At 40.2% G+C, this 15,165-nt stretch overlaps 1 long non-coding RNA gene across 1 annotated transcript in view; it reads left to right on the top strand.

Annotated features, from left to right (window-relative positions):
• The window catches only part of LOC135320274 (uncharacterized), a 123,916-nt gene that overhangs the window by 58,277 nt on the left and 50,474 nt on the right, over positions 1-15,165 (top strand). The gene's annotated exons all lie outside the window — the stretch shown is intronic.

The following is a 15,165-nucleotide window of genomic DNA, read 5'->3' as shown; positions in this document are numbered from 1 at the left end:
GCCGCAGGCTGGGGAGGGGCCGACTGGCAGATTTCAGAGAGGACAATGGCCAGGGCTTCCCTGTGCTGTCCTTTTGACAAACACAGGATATCCTGGCTGGGCAGGAAAGGTCCATGCAGGATGTATGTCTGACCTGGTTTCCACCTGGGAGTTTCAAAGAATCCTGAAGGCCTCCGCCTTCCACTGTTTTAATCATGGGTGTACCTGTCCCTGTGGGTCATACACACACACCTCCCCCTCCCCTTCCCCACAGTGGATAACTTGGCCTACCCCTTAACCAGCCATATTTGGCCATAAAATAACTAGAAGTCACTTGGCTGGCCATTAAGTGGTACATTTGATACTGATTTAAAAGGTGAAGCCTTTTTACTGCTTGGGGAGTCAAAAAACTCAAGTTTGCTTCCGCTGATCTGAGAAGAAAGGGGAGGAAAGTTCCCAGTGGCCTCTGGTGTGATGAGAACACACCGGAAAGATCCTTCTGCCTGCACCCAGCTGTGTCCATCAATCTCCCTCGTGCCTGAAAGTCCCTCTTTAGCACCCTGCCACACTTGTCGGTGGCTGGCTTGACTTGGTGGAGATACACTGTCTCGGGGTTGCCTTCCTCCTGACACCAAGATAAGATCTGATACCAAGCAACACCTTGGGGGCACCCCCACCCCCTGCCTCTTGCTTATAGAGGAGCTGGCGTCTCCCAGGCCTCCCTGAGTCACAGAAGAGCAGGCTCAGACAGTTGATTAGGACAAGCCTCCAGGCACTGGGGGATGGCCATGACTCTGACCACCTAGCTCAATGATTAACTGAGATTACTCCCCCATTTCCTTTTAAAACTTTCATGGCTGAACAGAATGTTTGGAGATGGTTTTTTTGGAGGGTGGGCGGGATGCTGAGTCCACCGGATTGCAGGCATTCAGATTGAAAGCAAATTTTCTTTTCCTTACCAAGGCTGTTGCCCCCAGGATCATACCCCTGCCCCTCCCTCAAATAGAAACCAATTACTCTTATCTAAGTCCCAGGAGGCAGCTGCCCGGAGAAGAAACAAGAACTGGTTAGAACCAACGCCCAAGAAGGTGGAGGATTTGACTTCCAGTGGACCTTGAGCCTCATTGTAATATATTAGCATCAGCGCCATGACAGTTGACGATTGCCATGACAACCACCAGCAAAGCCTGTACAAGGACTAATTGGCTCCATCACTCCCGGAAGGAGGACGCGATGACAGAAGCCTCCCATAAAAGTCCACATGTCCTGACCCAGATGGGAGCAGTCTCTACCGGCCATCTTGGCTGACAGCTCCCTCCTTGAGTACTTCCTTTCTCTGCTCAAGTGCTTTTCTTCCATTTTCCCTTCTGAGCAAATAAAGTGGCTGTTCATTTCATCCCTCTGCCTCCGTTTCTCGAATTCTTTCACAGCCAGTGGCAAGGACCCACACTTTGGTAGGCTTCCTAATTTAAGGGTCCCTCCATCTGCTAACAGGTCCATAGCATGGAGCAGATGGAAGTGCCAATTTAAGAATATGTAGTGAGAACTTACGAGGACCAAATCAGGGAAGGCAGGCTTGGGTTGGGAGAGGGGGAAACGGAGGTAAAAGTAGGGGCTGGGGAGGGCCTTTGAAGAGCTGGGGAGTTTTGCTAAGATTCATGGGAAGAGTAGGGTAAGGGCAGGTCTCTGATGGTTAAATGTGCTTAGTAGTTTAATTGTGTATCCTCGGTGAAATGTGGCGTTTGTTTTTTATTGTGGAGTTGTGAGGATTCCTTATAAATTTTAGATTCTATTTCTGTGTTGGCTATGTGGCTTGCAAATATTTTCTCCCAGGTGGTGACTTGTCCTCCATCTCAATAGGGTCTTTTGCAGGGTGAAGGTTTTTAATTTGGTTAAGGCCAACTTGTTAATTTTTCCTTCTATGGACCATGCTTCTAGTGTTAAGTATAAGAACTCTTCACCTAGCTCTTGGTCCCAAAGATTTTCTCCTACGGTTTCTTCGAAAAATTTCATAATTTTACATTGACGTCTATGATTCATTTTGAGTTAATTTTTGTATAGGAGATGATTAGGTCAAAGTTCATATTTTTCTTGAAGGGTGTCCAACTGCTCCAGCATCATTTGTTAAAAAGACTAGCCTTCTTCCATTGAAGTACTTTTGTGACTTTGTCAAAAATCAGTTTCTCCACTAATTAGTGACGTTGAGCATCTTTTCATGTGCCTATTGGCCATCTGTATGTGTTCTTTGGAGAAATGTCTATGTAGGTCTTAGGCCCATTTTTTGATTGGGTTGCTTTTTTGATATTAAGCTGTATGAGCTGTTTGTATACTTTGGAAATTAAGCCCTTGTCAGTCACATTGTTTGCAAATATTTTCTCCCATTCTGTAGGTTGTCTTTTCGTTTTGTTCCTAGTTTCTGTCTTTAATTTTTCTGACCAGGACTTCAAAATCACTAGTAATACTTTACAATGCGGAGACCTCTGTAGTTTCATGAAGTGCTTTCACATTTATTGTTCATAAAAATCTTGTAGGAAACTTGTGAAGGAGGACGCAAAGCTAACGATTATTATAATAGATGAAGAAACTGAGGTGTAGAGATGCGTAATGGACAACTGAAGTCACTCCAACTGAAGTAAATGCCAGACCTGAGGCTTGAACTCAGCTCCTCTGAAGCATAATACAGCGCACCATCTGCTCTACCACAGCACCTCTCAAGACGTGGTTTGAGTTTGTACTGGTGGTTTCAGGGAGTCTAACTTGCCTTCCCAGATGTGCAGAAGTGGCGTTGGGTTCTCAGAAGGCTTTCCACATATTTTGGCAACATACCCAAGGAACACGGTGAACTTCAGAATCAGCCACGTGGGACTAGCCTGTGCCCTCTCTGCTCTACCCATCGGGGACTACTATGCAAATTGTTGGTACCTGTGAAGATCTGTATGATGTCACGAAGTGTCAGCGACTTCAGATGTCCAGGACTCACCATAAGAGAGGTTGCCATTGGGCTTCTTAATACGGTTTCTCTTCCTTCTTCCATCGTGTGTTATTTTTCTCCATTCACCATCACTGTCATGAGGCTGGTTTTAATTTCTCTCTGCTTTCTTATCCTGGCTTCCCTTTTGAAGTTTTCCCTTCCATCCTGCCAAGACAAAACAAAACAAGATAAAAACAAGAACAAAAATAAAAACGCTATTTCCTCTCCAGTAAACTAGCTCTTAGAAGATGTTCCTCAAAGCCTGCCACCTCTCCTGAGACCAGGAGACCAGTTTGTATCTACAGTATTCCCAGTGATGCATGGCTCAGGCAGGAACGCAAACCTAGACACGTCCATCAGGCTGTTGGAAGCCTTCCTACGTTGCCCATAACCTTTAAGTAGGAAGAGACATGGTTGTGGCTTCCATGACAACTCTGCCCTGAACAACTCATAAAGCTGACCTTTTGAAACTTAGGTTGCTGTAGAATCCAGGCCACTTTCTGCCTCTAGGTTTGTCCTTTGATGATGGACACTTGGTTCTTTCCCAGAGAGGGAGGAAAGAGAAGGAACACTTGAAGGAGCTTGGGTTACTTTTTCAAAAATTGTGTCCCTTTTTTTTTTCGAGTATAAAACAATACACCTTCAACAACAAGTTTCTTCTGTATAGCGCAGGGAACTATATTCAATATCTTGTCATAACCTATAATGAAAAAGAACATGAAAATGAATATATGTATGTATATGTATGACTGAAGCATTATGCTGTACACCAGAAATCGACACATTGTAAACTGACTGTATGTCAAGAAAAAAAAAGCAACACATCTTCTTAATAGAAAACTTGGTAGATGAAAAAAATTAAAGTAAATGTTAACAGTTATAGGTATGAACTTGAACATTTTTTTTCAATGCATTTATACCTAACTTGCTTTTTAACTTAAAAATACACTGAAATTTCTGTGTCATGAAACATTTTTTCCTAAAGGTAGATTTTTCATGGATGTATAGTATGGGTCATAATTATTGGACCAGTCCTGATTATTAAGACATCCTTTAAAAATGACACAGGATTAAAACAATTATACAGGATTTGATTTCTCAAGTGGCAAAGTTTCAAAACAAACATTTTGTTTTCATTCTTGAAATCCTTGGGAAGGTATATCAGATAGAGTATCTTTAACTGGAAGTAACAGAATATTGTTACTAATATTTGCCCAAATACTACAAAATCTATTATCTATGTGAGAAGTCCGGAGATTTAGGTGTGTCCCTTTTCCGACCAGGTTGGCTCCCTTGCTCATAAGGTTTTGCAGTTTGGGGCATCACATTCATACATGCCAACTTCCAGCAGAAGAATAGGAGACACCTCTCTTTTTCTTGGAGCAAGGAGCTGTTTCCCAGAATTCTCCCTTCAGATCTCATTTGCTAGAACTGGATCAAATCCTACCCCATCACTGTGAAGAGGACTGAGATTACCATGTGGGAGAACATTTTTTTTTTTTTTTTTTGCAGAGTGGGCAGCTAATCCCAAACAAGGTGTGGTTAGGAAGGAAAGAAGTAGGGGAAATGAATGCTGGCTAGTGTCTTGGTTTGGGTGCCCTAGGAACAAACTTTGAAACGAGGATCTGAGGATTGAGAGGTGACCTCAGGAAACACTGATAGGGGAGGAGAGAGCTAAGAGAGGGAAATAAATTTAGAAAAAAAAGAAGAACCAAAAAGAAAGAAAAAAGGTGGGAGGGTAGAACTCAGTGGTTGAGCACATGCTTAGCATGCATGAGGTCCTGGGTTCAATTCCCAGAACCTCCATAAAAGAAAAAAGAAAGATCTGGGAAGTGAAAGAAGCCAGAAGAGTACATTGCCAAGCCAGCTACCACTGTGGACAACCAGGGTTCAGTCCTGCTGGGGAATTCTGCGAGACAGTGGAGAGCGTACACCTCAGCGTTATTCTGACTGAGGAGCAGGGAGCTGGGATATTTCCAGACCAACTCTCATCCGCCATTGGTTGAGGGCTGCTCTAGCGGGTATTAACTCCATGGTAGTTCCAGCCTGCCCCACATAGGCTGTCAATTGTCGGAGGAAGGTCTCAGGCTAAGTGTCGCAGTGTCTGAGGTTGGAAGCCACCAGTTAGGATGGGAAGGAAAGAAGTGCCAAGGGCAGGTGGGCTGGGTATCCACAGTTTCCACCAAGGTGAGAAGTCAACAGTGTGTACGACTGACCGTAGGCACGGAGGGGATTACTTCAGGAAAGCCTTTCATCTTGCAGTGTCAGGGGTTAATACAGCAGGAGGAATCACAGAACTTCAGAGCTGGAAGTCATTTTAGCAATCCCATGCCACTTTAACTGGGGCCAAGAGAAGTCAGTTGATGAGCAGATCCTGGGATAGGAATGCAGGGGGATACTAGTGTTTAGAGCACTGGCAGAGCTGGAGTATTAATTTTTTGGCAAGAATTTGAGATTTCAAATGTTGAAGTTGTTATTAAGGGAACCACTCAGAATTCTGTTATACTTCCTTAGATCTGTTTTTGCAATTTGAGTTGGGTTTATTTTAAATTATAGTATACATAGGTAGGATATTTAATAATTTTAGGGCTCTGGGCTTCTTCTGAAGTTCTTGACCTAGACTTAAACCCAGGGCTCTGGGCTCAGTCTAGTGAACACCCCCTACACCAAAGGGGGGACTTGACTCCTCTGCCCCGTGGCTGCTGTCAACACCAGGCTCAAATGGGCCTGGGGTCACCTTGTTCTTCTGAGAGTCTTGTCTTCCAGACTGACTCAGCGTCAAGAACTGAGCTGCTGAGTGGGAAGATACATGTGGAGGAGCCTCGGTGTTTCTTCAAGTGTGCTCTGTGAAAAAAGTCTGCAAGAATGCTCATAGGTTTTACAAGAATAAAGACTTCTATGGTTGCACAAATGTGATTTTTGCTGCTGTTGTGTTTAACTGCAGGGCTTTTTAGAGCTCTTGAAATGTCAAAATGGTCTATGAAATTCCAAGAGAAGGGACTAGGGGACTAGTATGTAATGTTTCCTCCAAGTTTTTTTTTTTTTTTAAATTGAAGTCTAGTTGGTTTACAATGTTGTGTTAATTTCTGGTTTACAGCATAGTGATTCGGTTATACATTTTATATATATTCCTTTTCATTATAGGCTATTACAAGGTATTGTGTATAATTCCTTGTGCTATACAGTAGGACCTTGTTGTTTATCTATTTTTTGTTTTTTTAAATTTTAAAAATTATTTTTTATTGAAGTATAGTCAGTTACAAAGTGTCAATTTCTGGTGTACAGCATCATGTTTCAGTCATACATATACATACCAGCCAGAATGGCCATCATTGAAAAGTCTACAAATGATAGATGCTGGAGAGGGTGTGGAGAAAAGGGAACCCTCCTACACTTTTGGTAGGAATGTAGTTTGGTGCAGCCACTATGGAGGACAGTATGGAGGTTGCAGCCACTATGGAGGACAGTATGGAGGTTCCTTAAAAAACTGAAAATAGACTTACCACATGATCCAGCAATCCCACTCCTGGGCATATATCGAGAGAAAAATAAAATTCAAAAAGACACATGCACCCCAATGTTCATAGCAGCACTATGTACGATAGCCAAGACATGGAAACAGCCTAAATGTCCATCAACAGGTGACTGGGTAAAGAAGATGTGGTATATTTATACAATGGAATACTACTCAGCCATAAAAAAGAATAAAATAATGCCATTTGCAGCAATATGGATGGACCTGAAGACTGCCATTCAAAGTGAAGTGGGCCAGAAAGAGAAAGAAAAATGCCATATGACATCATTTATATGAAGAGTCTAAAAAGTAATAACAATAATAATAAAGACACAAATGAACTGATTATTATTTTGATTTCTTGAATATGTGTAAGCACATTTGACTGTCCTTTATGATTGTATTACCGCACTCTGTTGATTCTTATTTAGTAGTTGGCTTTATTCCTTTGATAACTATGTAAGTTAAAAAGCTAAAGATCTAATCTGTTCTTAGAAACAATAATTAGTACATATATGTAAACTAAAAAAATGTGCAGTATGCTGTATATATATTTATATGCAATATAATGTGTCTGTGTAGTTGAACTGTAATAATTCTACCTCATAAAACTGGAAAAAGATTTTTTTTTACTGAAGTATAGTCAGTTTGCAAGGTTGTATCAATTTCTGGTGTACGGTGTCATGTTTCAGTCATACATATACATACATATATTTGTTTTCATATTCTTTTTCATTATAGTTTACTACAAGATACTGAATATAGTTCCCTGTGCTCTACGTAGAATCTTGCTGTTTATCTATTTTATATATAGTAGTTTGTATCTGCAAATCCCAAACTCCCAGTTTATCCCTCCACCCCCTTTTCCCCTCTGGTAACCATCAGGTTTTTTTCCTATGTCTGTGAGTCTGTCTCTGGTTTGTAAATAAGTTTTTGAACAAGGAACTCTTTCTAGAAGAAACTTTCCAGGCTCATGTTGCTCATACCCCTTCAGAAATGCTAAGATAGTTCCTACCTAACCAGGCTGCCTGTGAAAGTCTTAGGTTGCCTGATTCCTCTCGTAGTAGGGAAAGCTCTGGATGGGGAACTGAGGTCTGGGCTGTGCTCTCTTTTCCAGCAGGACACGGCGTTACTGATGCTGTTATAAAGTATATTTGTGCTAAGTTTTCTAGGAGCGGTTGAGGGTTTGTATCAGTCCAGCTATAGTTGCTTACTCTGCTTGTCTTATGATCAAAACCAGATGACCTGTACCAGGCAAAATGTGAAATCCGATGAGCCACAGAGGTTATGGTCCAACTAGTGGAACAAACTTCAATGGCCCCTGAGGACCTGAGACTGGGGACAATCCTTCCGGCTTCTTTTAATTGTGTTTCCTAACTGCCTTCTCTTGGAAAAAGCTTCTGTGGTCTGCATGAGATCAACCAATTAGCGTCTTCTAGTTGCCAGGCCTTTTGCTCGGCAAAGAGATGAGAGCCAACAGGCAGACTCTTTGCAAAGTTGCCAAGGATGGTTGGAATATGATCTTAGCAGCAGACCATCAGGCTGGGATGGGCCCTCGGTGCTTTTCTTTACAAACTTCTCATTCCCAAACCATTTCCAGACTGCAGTTTCCTTTCCTTACTTGTGACACAGTCAGAAGAGGCAGCTTTTCGCTGTAGGGGAACAAATCTGAGTTCTGTGCCTTGATTCTTTGTTGGATGAGAAAGAGTTGGAATGAATTGGGCTGCCCCAGCCAGCTCCTCACAGGTTTGAACTATCAGATACACGAACTACGTGGGGGTCCCCTGGCTAATGGTCACAGGTACATCCTCCAGACGCGGCTTACTATCATTTGTAGATTTGGCCAATACGATAGCTGGAAAGAACTTTGTAGCCCATGACACTTCCATTAGTCATGGGCCTTCAACTTGGCAAAAAGATTCCTCAACATGAGAGAAGGGAGATGTGACATTTCATAAAGCAGCTTTGGTTCTTTCTTTTTCATGATGTACAATATAATGATTTGACTTACATACATCATGAAATGGTTACCATAATAGGTTTGGTGAGCATCCATCATCTCATAAAGATACAACATTAAAGAAATAGAGTAGTATTCCATTGAATAAATATACCACATCTTCTTTATCCAGTCACCTGCTGATGGACATTTATACAATGAAATACTACTCAGCCATAAAAACCAACAACATAACGCCATTTGCAGCAACATGGATGCTCCTGGAGAATGTCATTCTAAGTGAAGTAAGCCAGAAAGAGAAAGAAAAATACCATATGAGATCGCTCATATGTGGAATCTAAAAAACAAAAACAAACAAACAAAAACAAAGCATAAATACAGGACAGAAATAGACTCATAGACAGAGAATACTTTTTGTGGTTGCCAGCGGGGCAGAGGGTGGGAAGGGATAGACTGGGATTTCAAAATTGTAGACTAGATAAACAAGATTATACTGTATAGCACAAGAAAATATACACAAAATCTTATGGTAGCTCACAGAGAAAAAAGCATGACAATGAATATATATATGTTCATGTATAACTGAAAAATTGTGCTGAACACTGGAATTTGACACAACATTGTAAAATGATTATAAATCAATAAAAAATGTTAAAAAAGTAAAGAAATAGAAAAAAACACTTTTTTCTCCTTTGTGATGAGAACTCTTACGATTTACTCTCTTAACTTTCATATATAACATACCACAGTGTTAATTACCTTTATCATGTTGTACATTACATCCCTAGTACTTATTTGTCTTATATCTGGAAGTCTGTACCATTTGACTAACTTCATCTAATTCCCTCTCCCCACCACCTTCTGCCTCTGATAGCCACAACGCTAATATATTTTTCTATGTGTTTGTTTGTTTTTTGAAGTATAATTGACCTACAATACAACATTAGTTCTTGGTACAAACACTACTGATTTGATACATCTACACATTTCAAATGACCAGCATGATACGTCTAGTTATCATCTGTCACCATGCAGAGATACTACATAATTACTGACTACATTCCCCACTCTGTACATTTCATACCTCTGACTCATTTATTTTGTAACTGAAAGTTTGTACCTCTTAATCTCCCTCACCTATTTCACTCAACACCCCACCTCCTCCCCTCTGGCAACCACCAGTTTGTTTTCTGTATCTATGAATCTGTTTCTGTTTAGTTATATTTGTTCATTTGTTTTGGTTTTGGTAGATCCCACATGTAAGTGAAATGATACAGTGTTTGTTTTTCTCTGTCTGACTTATTTCACTTGGCATGATGCCCTTGAGGGCCATCCATGTTGTTGCAAATGGCAAGATTTCATTCTTTTTTATGGCTGAGTAGTATTCCATTACATACATACATATATATAATAGCTTTTTTATCCATTCATCTATTGATGGGCACTTAGGATGCTTCCTATTGTAAATAATGCTGTAGCTATGCATGTATCTTTTCAAAATACTGTTTCCATTTTCTTCAGATAAATACTCAGAAGGGGAATTGTTGGATCATATGGTAGTTCCAGTTTTAATTTTTTGAAGAATGTTCGTACTGTTTTCCACAGTGGCTGCACCAATTTACATTCCTAACAGTGAATGAGGGTTCCCTTTTCTCCACATCCTCGCCAACACTTATTTCTTGTATTTTTGATAATAGCCATTCTGACAGGTGTCAGGTGATATCTCATTGTGGTTCTGATTTACATTTCCTTGATAATTAGTGATGGTGAACATCCTTTTATGTGCCTGTTGGCCACCTTCATGTCTTCTTTGGAAAAATGGCTATTCAGGCCCTCTGTCCATTTTTTAAGAACCAGTTTTGTTTTTTTGTTTTTTGATGTTGAGTTGTATGAGTTCTTTGCATATTTTTGATATTAACCCTTTTTTGGATACATCACTTGCCAATATCTTCTCCCATTCAGTAGGCAGCCTTTTCATTTTGTTGATAGCTTTCTTCACTGTGCAATAATATTTTAGTTTGATGTAATCCCATTTGTTTATTTTTGCTTTTGTTTCCCTTGCGTGAGAAGACATATTCCAAAAAATATTGCTAAGGCCAATGTCAAAAAACATACTGCCTATGTTTTCCTCTAGAAGTTTTATGGTTTCAGGCCTTACATTTAAGGCTTTGATCTATTTTGAGTTTATTTTTGTATATGGTGTGAGGAAATGTTCTAATCTCATTATTTTGTATGTAGCTGTCCAGTTTTCCCAGCACCACATATTGAAGAGACTGTCTTTTATCCATTGCATATTCTTGCCTCCTTTGTCATGGGTTAATTGACCATAGCCACATGGGTTTATTTCTGGGCTCTCTAGTCTGTTCCATCGATCTAGGTGTCTGCTTTTATGCCAGTACTATGCTAGTTTTTTCCTTCTCTATTCCTTCATTCTTTTTCTTTTTTTCATTGAAACACAATGTTGTATTAGTTTCTGGTGTACTGCACAGTGAATCAGTTACACTTATATAAATATATTCCTTTTCATATTCTTTCTCATTATAAGCTATTACAAGGTATTGAATATAGTTCCCTGTGCTATACAGTAGGACCTTGTTGTTCATGTATTTTCTATATAGTAGTTAGTATCTGCAAATCTTGAACTTCCAATTTATCCCTTCTCACCCCCTTTACCTGCTGGTAACCATAAATTTGTTTTCTATGTCTGAGTCTGTTTCTGTTTTGCAAATGAGTTCATTTGTGTCCTTTTTTTGGATTCCACATATAAGTGATATCATATGGTATTTTCCTTTCTCTCTCTGGCTCACTTAGTATGATAATCTCTAGGTCCATCCATGTTGCTGCAAATGGCATTATTTTATTATTTTTTATGGCTGAGTATTGTTCCATTGTATAAATATACCACAACTTCTTTATCTAGTCATCTGTCAGTGGACATCTAGGTTGCTTCCATGTCTTGGCTATTGTAAATAGTGCTGCTCTGATCACTGGGGTGCATGAGTCTTTTTAAATTAGACATTTCTCCAGATATATGCCCAGGAATGGGATTGCAGGATCATATGGCAACTCTATTTTTAGTTTTTAAAGGAATTTCCATACAGTTTTCCAAGGAACTTCCATACAGTTCTCCACAGTGGCTGCACCAATTTACATTCCCACCAACAGTGTTAGAGGGTTTCCTTTTCTCCTCACCCTCTCCAACATTTATTATTTGTAGACTTTTGATGATGGCCATTTTGACCGGTGTGAGGTGGTACTTCACTGTAGTTTTGATTTGCCTTTCTCTGATAATTAGTTATATTGAGCATTTTTTTCATGTGCCTATTGGCCATCTCTATGTCTTCATTGGAAAGACGTCTGTTTAGGTCTTCTGCCCACTTTGCCATTAGGTTGTTTTTGTTGTTGCTGTTGTTATTGAGTTGAATGAGCATAAAACCTTTCTTTGTCTTTTGTTGTAGACTTCGTTTTAAAGTCCATTTTGTCTGATGTGAGTATTGCTACCCTTGCTTTCTTGTGGTTTCTGTTTGCATGAAGTACCTTTTTTCATCCCCTCACTTTCGATCTCTGTATGTCTTTAGCTCTGCAGTGAGTAAGCAGCTTACAGATGGGTCTTGTTTTCTTTTTTTTTTTTCCCTCAGGGAAATTTATTTTTATTTTTTTAAAACATTTTTTAAATTGAGTCATAGTCATTTTACAATGTTGTGTCTGGGTCGTGTTTTCTTAATCCAATCAGCCATCCTATGTCTTTTGATTGGAGCATTTAGTCCATTGACATTGAAAATAATTATTGATGAGTATGATGATTTTCTCTATTAGTATGCTTGTGTTTCTTTCTTTCTAGTTTTTGTGTATCTGTTGTAGGTTTTTGACTTGTGGTTCTCATGGGTTTCATATATGTTGGCCGATAACTCAATCTGCTTGTTTTAAACTGGAAATTTAAGTTCAAACACATTCTAAAAGTTCTATCTTTTTTACTTCCCTCACCTACATTTTCTGTTTTTGGTGTTCTATTTTACATCTTTATGTTTCTCCCTTCACTCTTTATTATAGTCATAGTTGCTTTTACAATTTTTTCTGTCTTTTAATCTTCTTTTTTTAAAAAAGTTTTTTCATATGCGTTTTATTTATTTTTGCTCTTTGAGGGAGTGTAATTATGTTTATTTCTTTACATATATGTTTTTTAGTGGAGGAAGTGGGGATTGAACCCAGGACCCTGTGCATGCTAAGCACACACTCTACCACTGAGCTATACCCTCCTCCCTCTCTTTTAACCTTCTTACTAGCTTGTTTAAGTGGCTGATCCTCATCCCTTACTGTATATTTGCCTTTCCTTGTGGGATTTTTCCTCTCCTATAGATTCTTACTTCTTCTTATAGCCTTTGTCTTCCACTTAGAAAAGACCCTTTAACACCTTTTTTTAGAGTAGGTCTAGTTATGACGAACTCTTTTAGTTTTTGCTTGTCTGCGAAGTTCTTTATCTCTCCTTCTATTCTAAATGATAATCTTGCTGGATAGAGTATCTTAGGTTTCAAGTTTTTCCATTTCAGCACTTTGAATACATCATGCCACTCCCTTTTGTCCTGCCAAGTTTCTGCAGAAAAATCAGCTGATAGCCTTATGGGGAATACCCTTGTGTTTGACTCTTTGTGTTTTCCTTGCTCTTTAGCATTCTCTCTCTTTTTTTTTTTTAACATTTTTTATTGATTTATAATCATTTTACAATGTTGTGTCAAATTCCAATGTTCAGCACAGTTTTTCAGTCATTCATCGACATATACACACTCGTTGTCACATTTTTTTCTCTGTGAGTTATCATAACATTTTGTGTATATTTCCCTGTGCTATACAGTGTAGTCTCTCTTTATATTTAACTTGTGTCATTTTAATGATACATCTTGGTGTGAGTCTGTTTGGGTTCATCTTGTTTGGGACCCACTTTGCTTCCTGTACCTGGATATCTGTTTCCTTCTTCGGGTTTTGGAAGTTTCCAGCCATAATTCCGTCAAATATATTTTTGACCCTCTTCTCTCTCTCTTCCCCTTCTGGGAAGCCTACAATGAAAATGTTGGTATGCTTGAAGTTTTCCCAAGGATCTCTTAAACTGTTCTCATTTTTTAAAAGTTGTTTTCCTTTCTGCTGTTCTGATTGGGTGAGTTCCTTTATTCCATCTTCCAGATCACTTATGTGCTCTTCCACATCACTTAGTCTAATATTCATTCCTTCTAGTATAATTTTCATTTTAGTTATTGTAGTCTTCAGTTTTGACTGATTCTTTTTTATATTTTCTAGTTCCTCATTAAAATTCTCATTGTTTATCTATTCTTTTTCTAATTCGGTTAGCATTCTTGTTACTGATGTTTTGAATTCTTTATCTGGTAAGTTGTTTATTTCTGTTTTATTACTTATTTTTTCAGGATTTTTCCTCTTACTCTTTCAATTGAGACCAGTTTCACTGTCTTCCTTTTTGCTTAATTTTCTCTAGCTGTATAAATTTTGGTGAAACAGTTATCAATCCTGGTCTTGAAGGGATGTCCTTATGTGAGAGCATCCCTGTATAGTTTGTGTATGCCCAGTGCTTTTGGTGGAAGAGCTGGATTTGAAGTGAGCAAAAGTCACATCTTTCCTCAGGGTGTACTGGTAGCCATCACGTTGGTAGGACTTGGGGTTAAAGATGGAGGGGCTAGAGCAGAGCCAGATATGAGGCAGGGCTTCCCCTCTGCTCAGTGGCTGTCACTGCCCTATCAGGGTTGGAGTCAGAGCCCAAACTGATGGAGCAGAGGCCTTGATTGTCCAATCTGATCTGACTGTGTTCCCTTTAAGTGGCTCCTCTCTCTTCTCCCAGCACTGGCCCCTTGCCCCAGAGGGAAGCATGCTGGAGCAAGAGGGGCCTGTGGGCTCTCAGCTCCTGACAGGACACTGGCTACAGTGGACCAGCTGAAGACAGAGGTCTGGGCTGCCTTTGATGTGCCTCAAGCTCCAGTAATGGCAGCCCCCATTGTGTCTGAGTGTCCTTTGTCCCTCACAGCCAATCACTAACCCCAGTTTCCACTGCTCCATTGTGGGCCCACACCACAGAGCTGGTGCAGCCCAAGTGGGCTCTCAGTATGCATCACAGTGTGGGATGTGGCAGTCCAGCTGCCATCAGAGATTGGGACCACCCCAATGCACTGCCTGTGTAAGTACCAGCTGTGACCGCCCCGCCCTGCTCAGGCACTATCCCGGGTCAGAGTTGCCTCTGTGTCCCATGACAGAGCTCTCTCCCCGGTTGTGGCAGCCCTCACTTCAGTGCAGTGCTGGGAGGTCAAGTAAGCAGGTGGGAGCATTTGCTCGGCTCAGGCTGGGTCATGATATAAAATATATTTCTTACTCAGAGTCATGGTTTAAAAAGTTGAGAAACACACTTCTAGGATATCAGTCCGAAAGCCTGGGGGACACTTGTGAGGATGAAAGGAGATGATTCAGGCAAAGTGCCAAGAGCTCAACATATTCAGCTGTTGTCAGGATTGGCTTCAGAATTCGTGGGGCCCGGTGCAAAAAGAAAATGTGAGACATCTTGTTCAAGAAACAGGAAGAAAGTGCCATGAAAGATATCAAAATACAAAGCCTTTTCTTTTCTTCCATACTCTCTCTCCTCCTGTCATGTTGCTTATATTTGCTGTTTAAAGCCCTGCTCCCTGGGGCATGTGTCCTGTGGGTAAATGCACACCTTCACAGGCACCCTGGGGCTTTGCCCTGAGACTG

This window comes from Camelus dromedarius, chromosome X (genome assembly GCF_036321535.1).
Source record: "Camelus dromedarius isolate mCamDro1 chromosome X, mCamDro1.pat, whole genome shotgun sequence".
Classification (NCBI taxonomy): Eukaryota; Metazoa; Chordata; class Mammalia; order Artiodactyla; family Camelidae; genus Camelus; species Camelus dromedarius.
The sequence above is the reverse complement of the archived record's forward strand: the minus strand, read 5'-3'. Positions and strand labels throughout refer to the sequence as shown.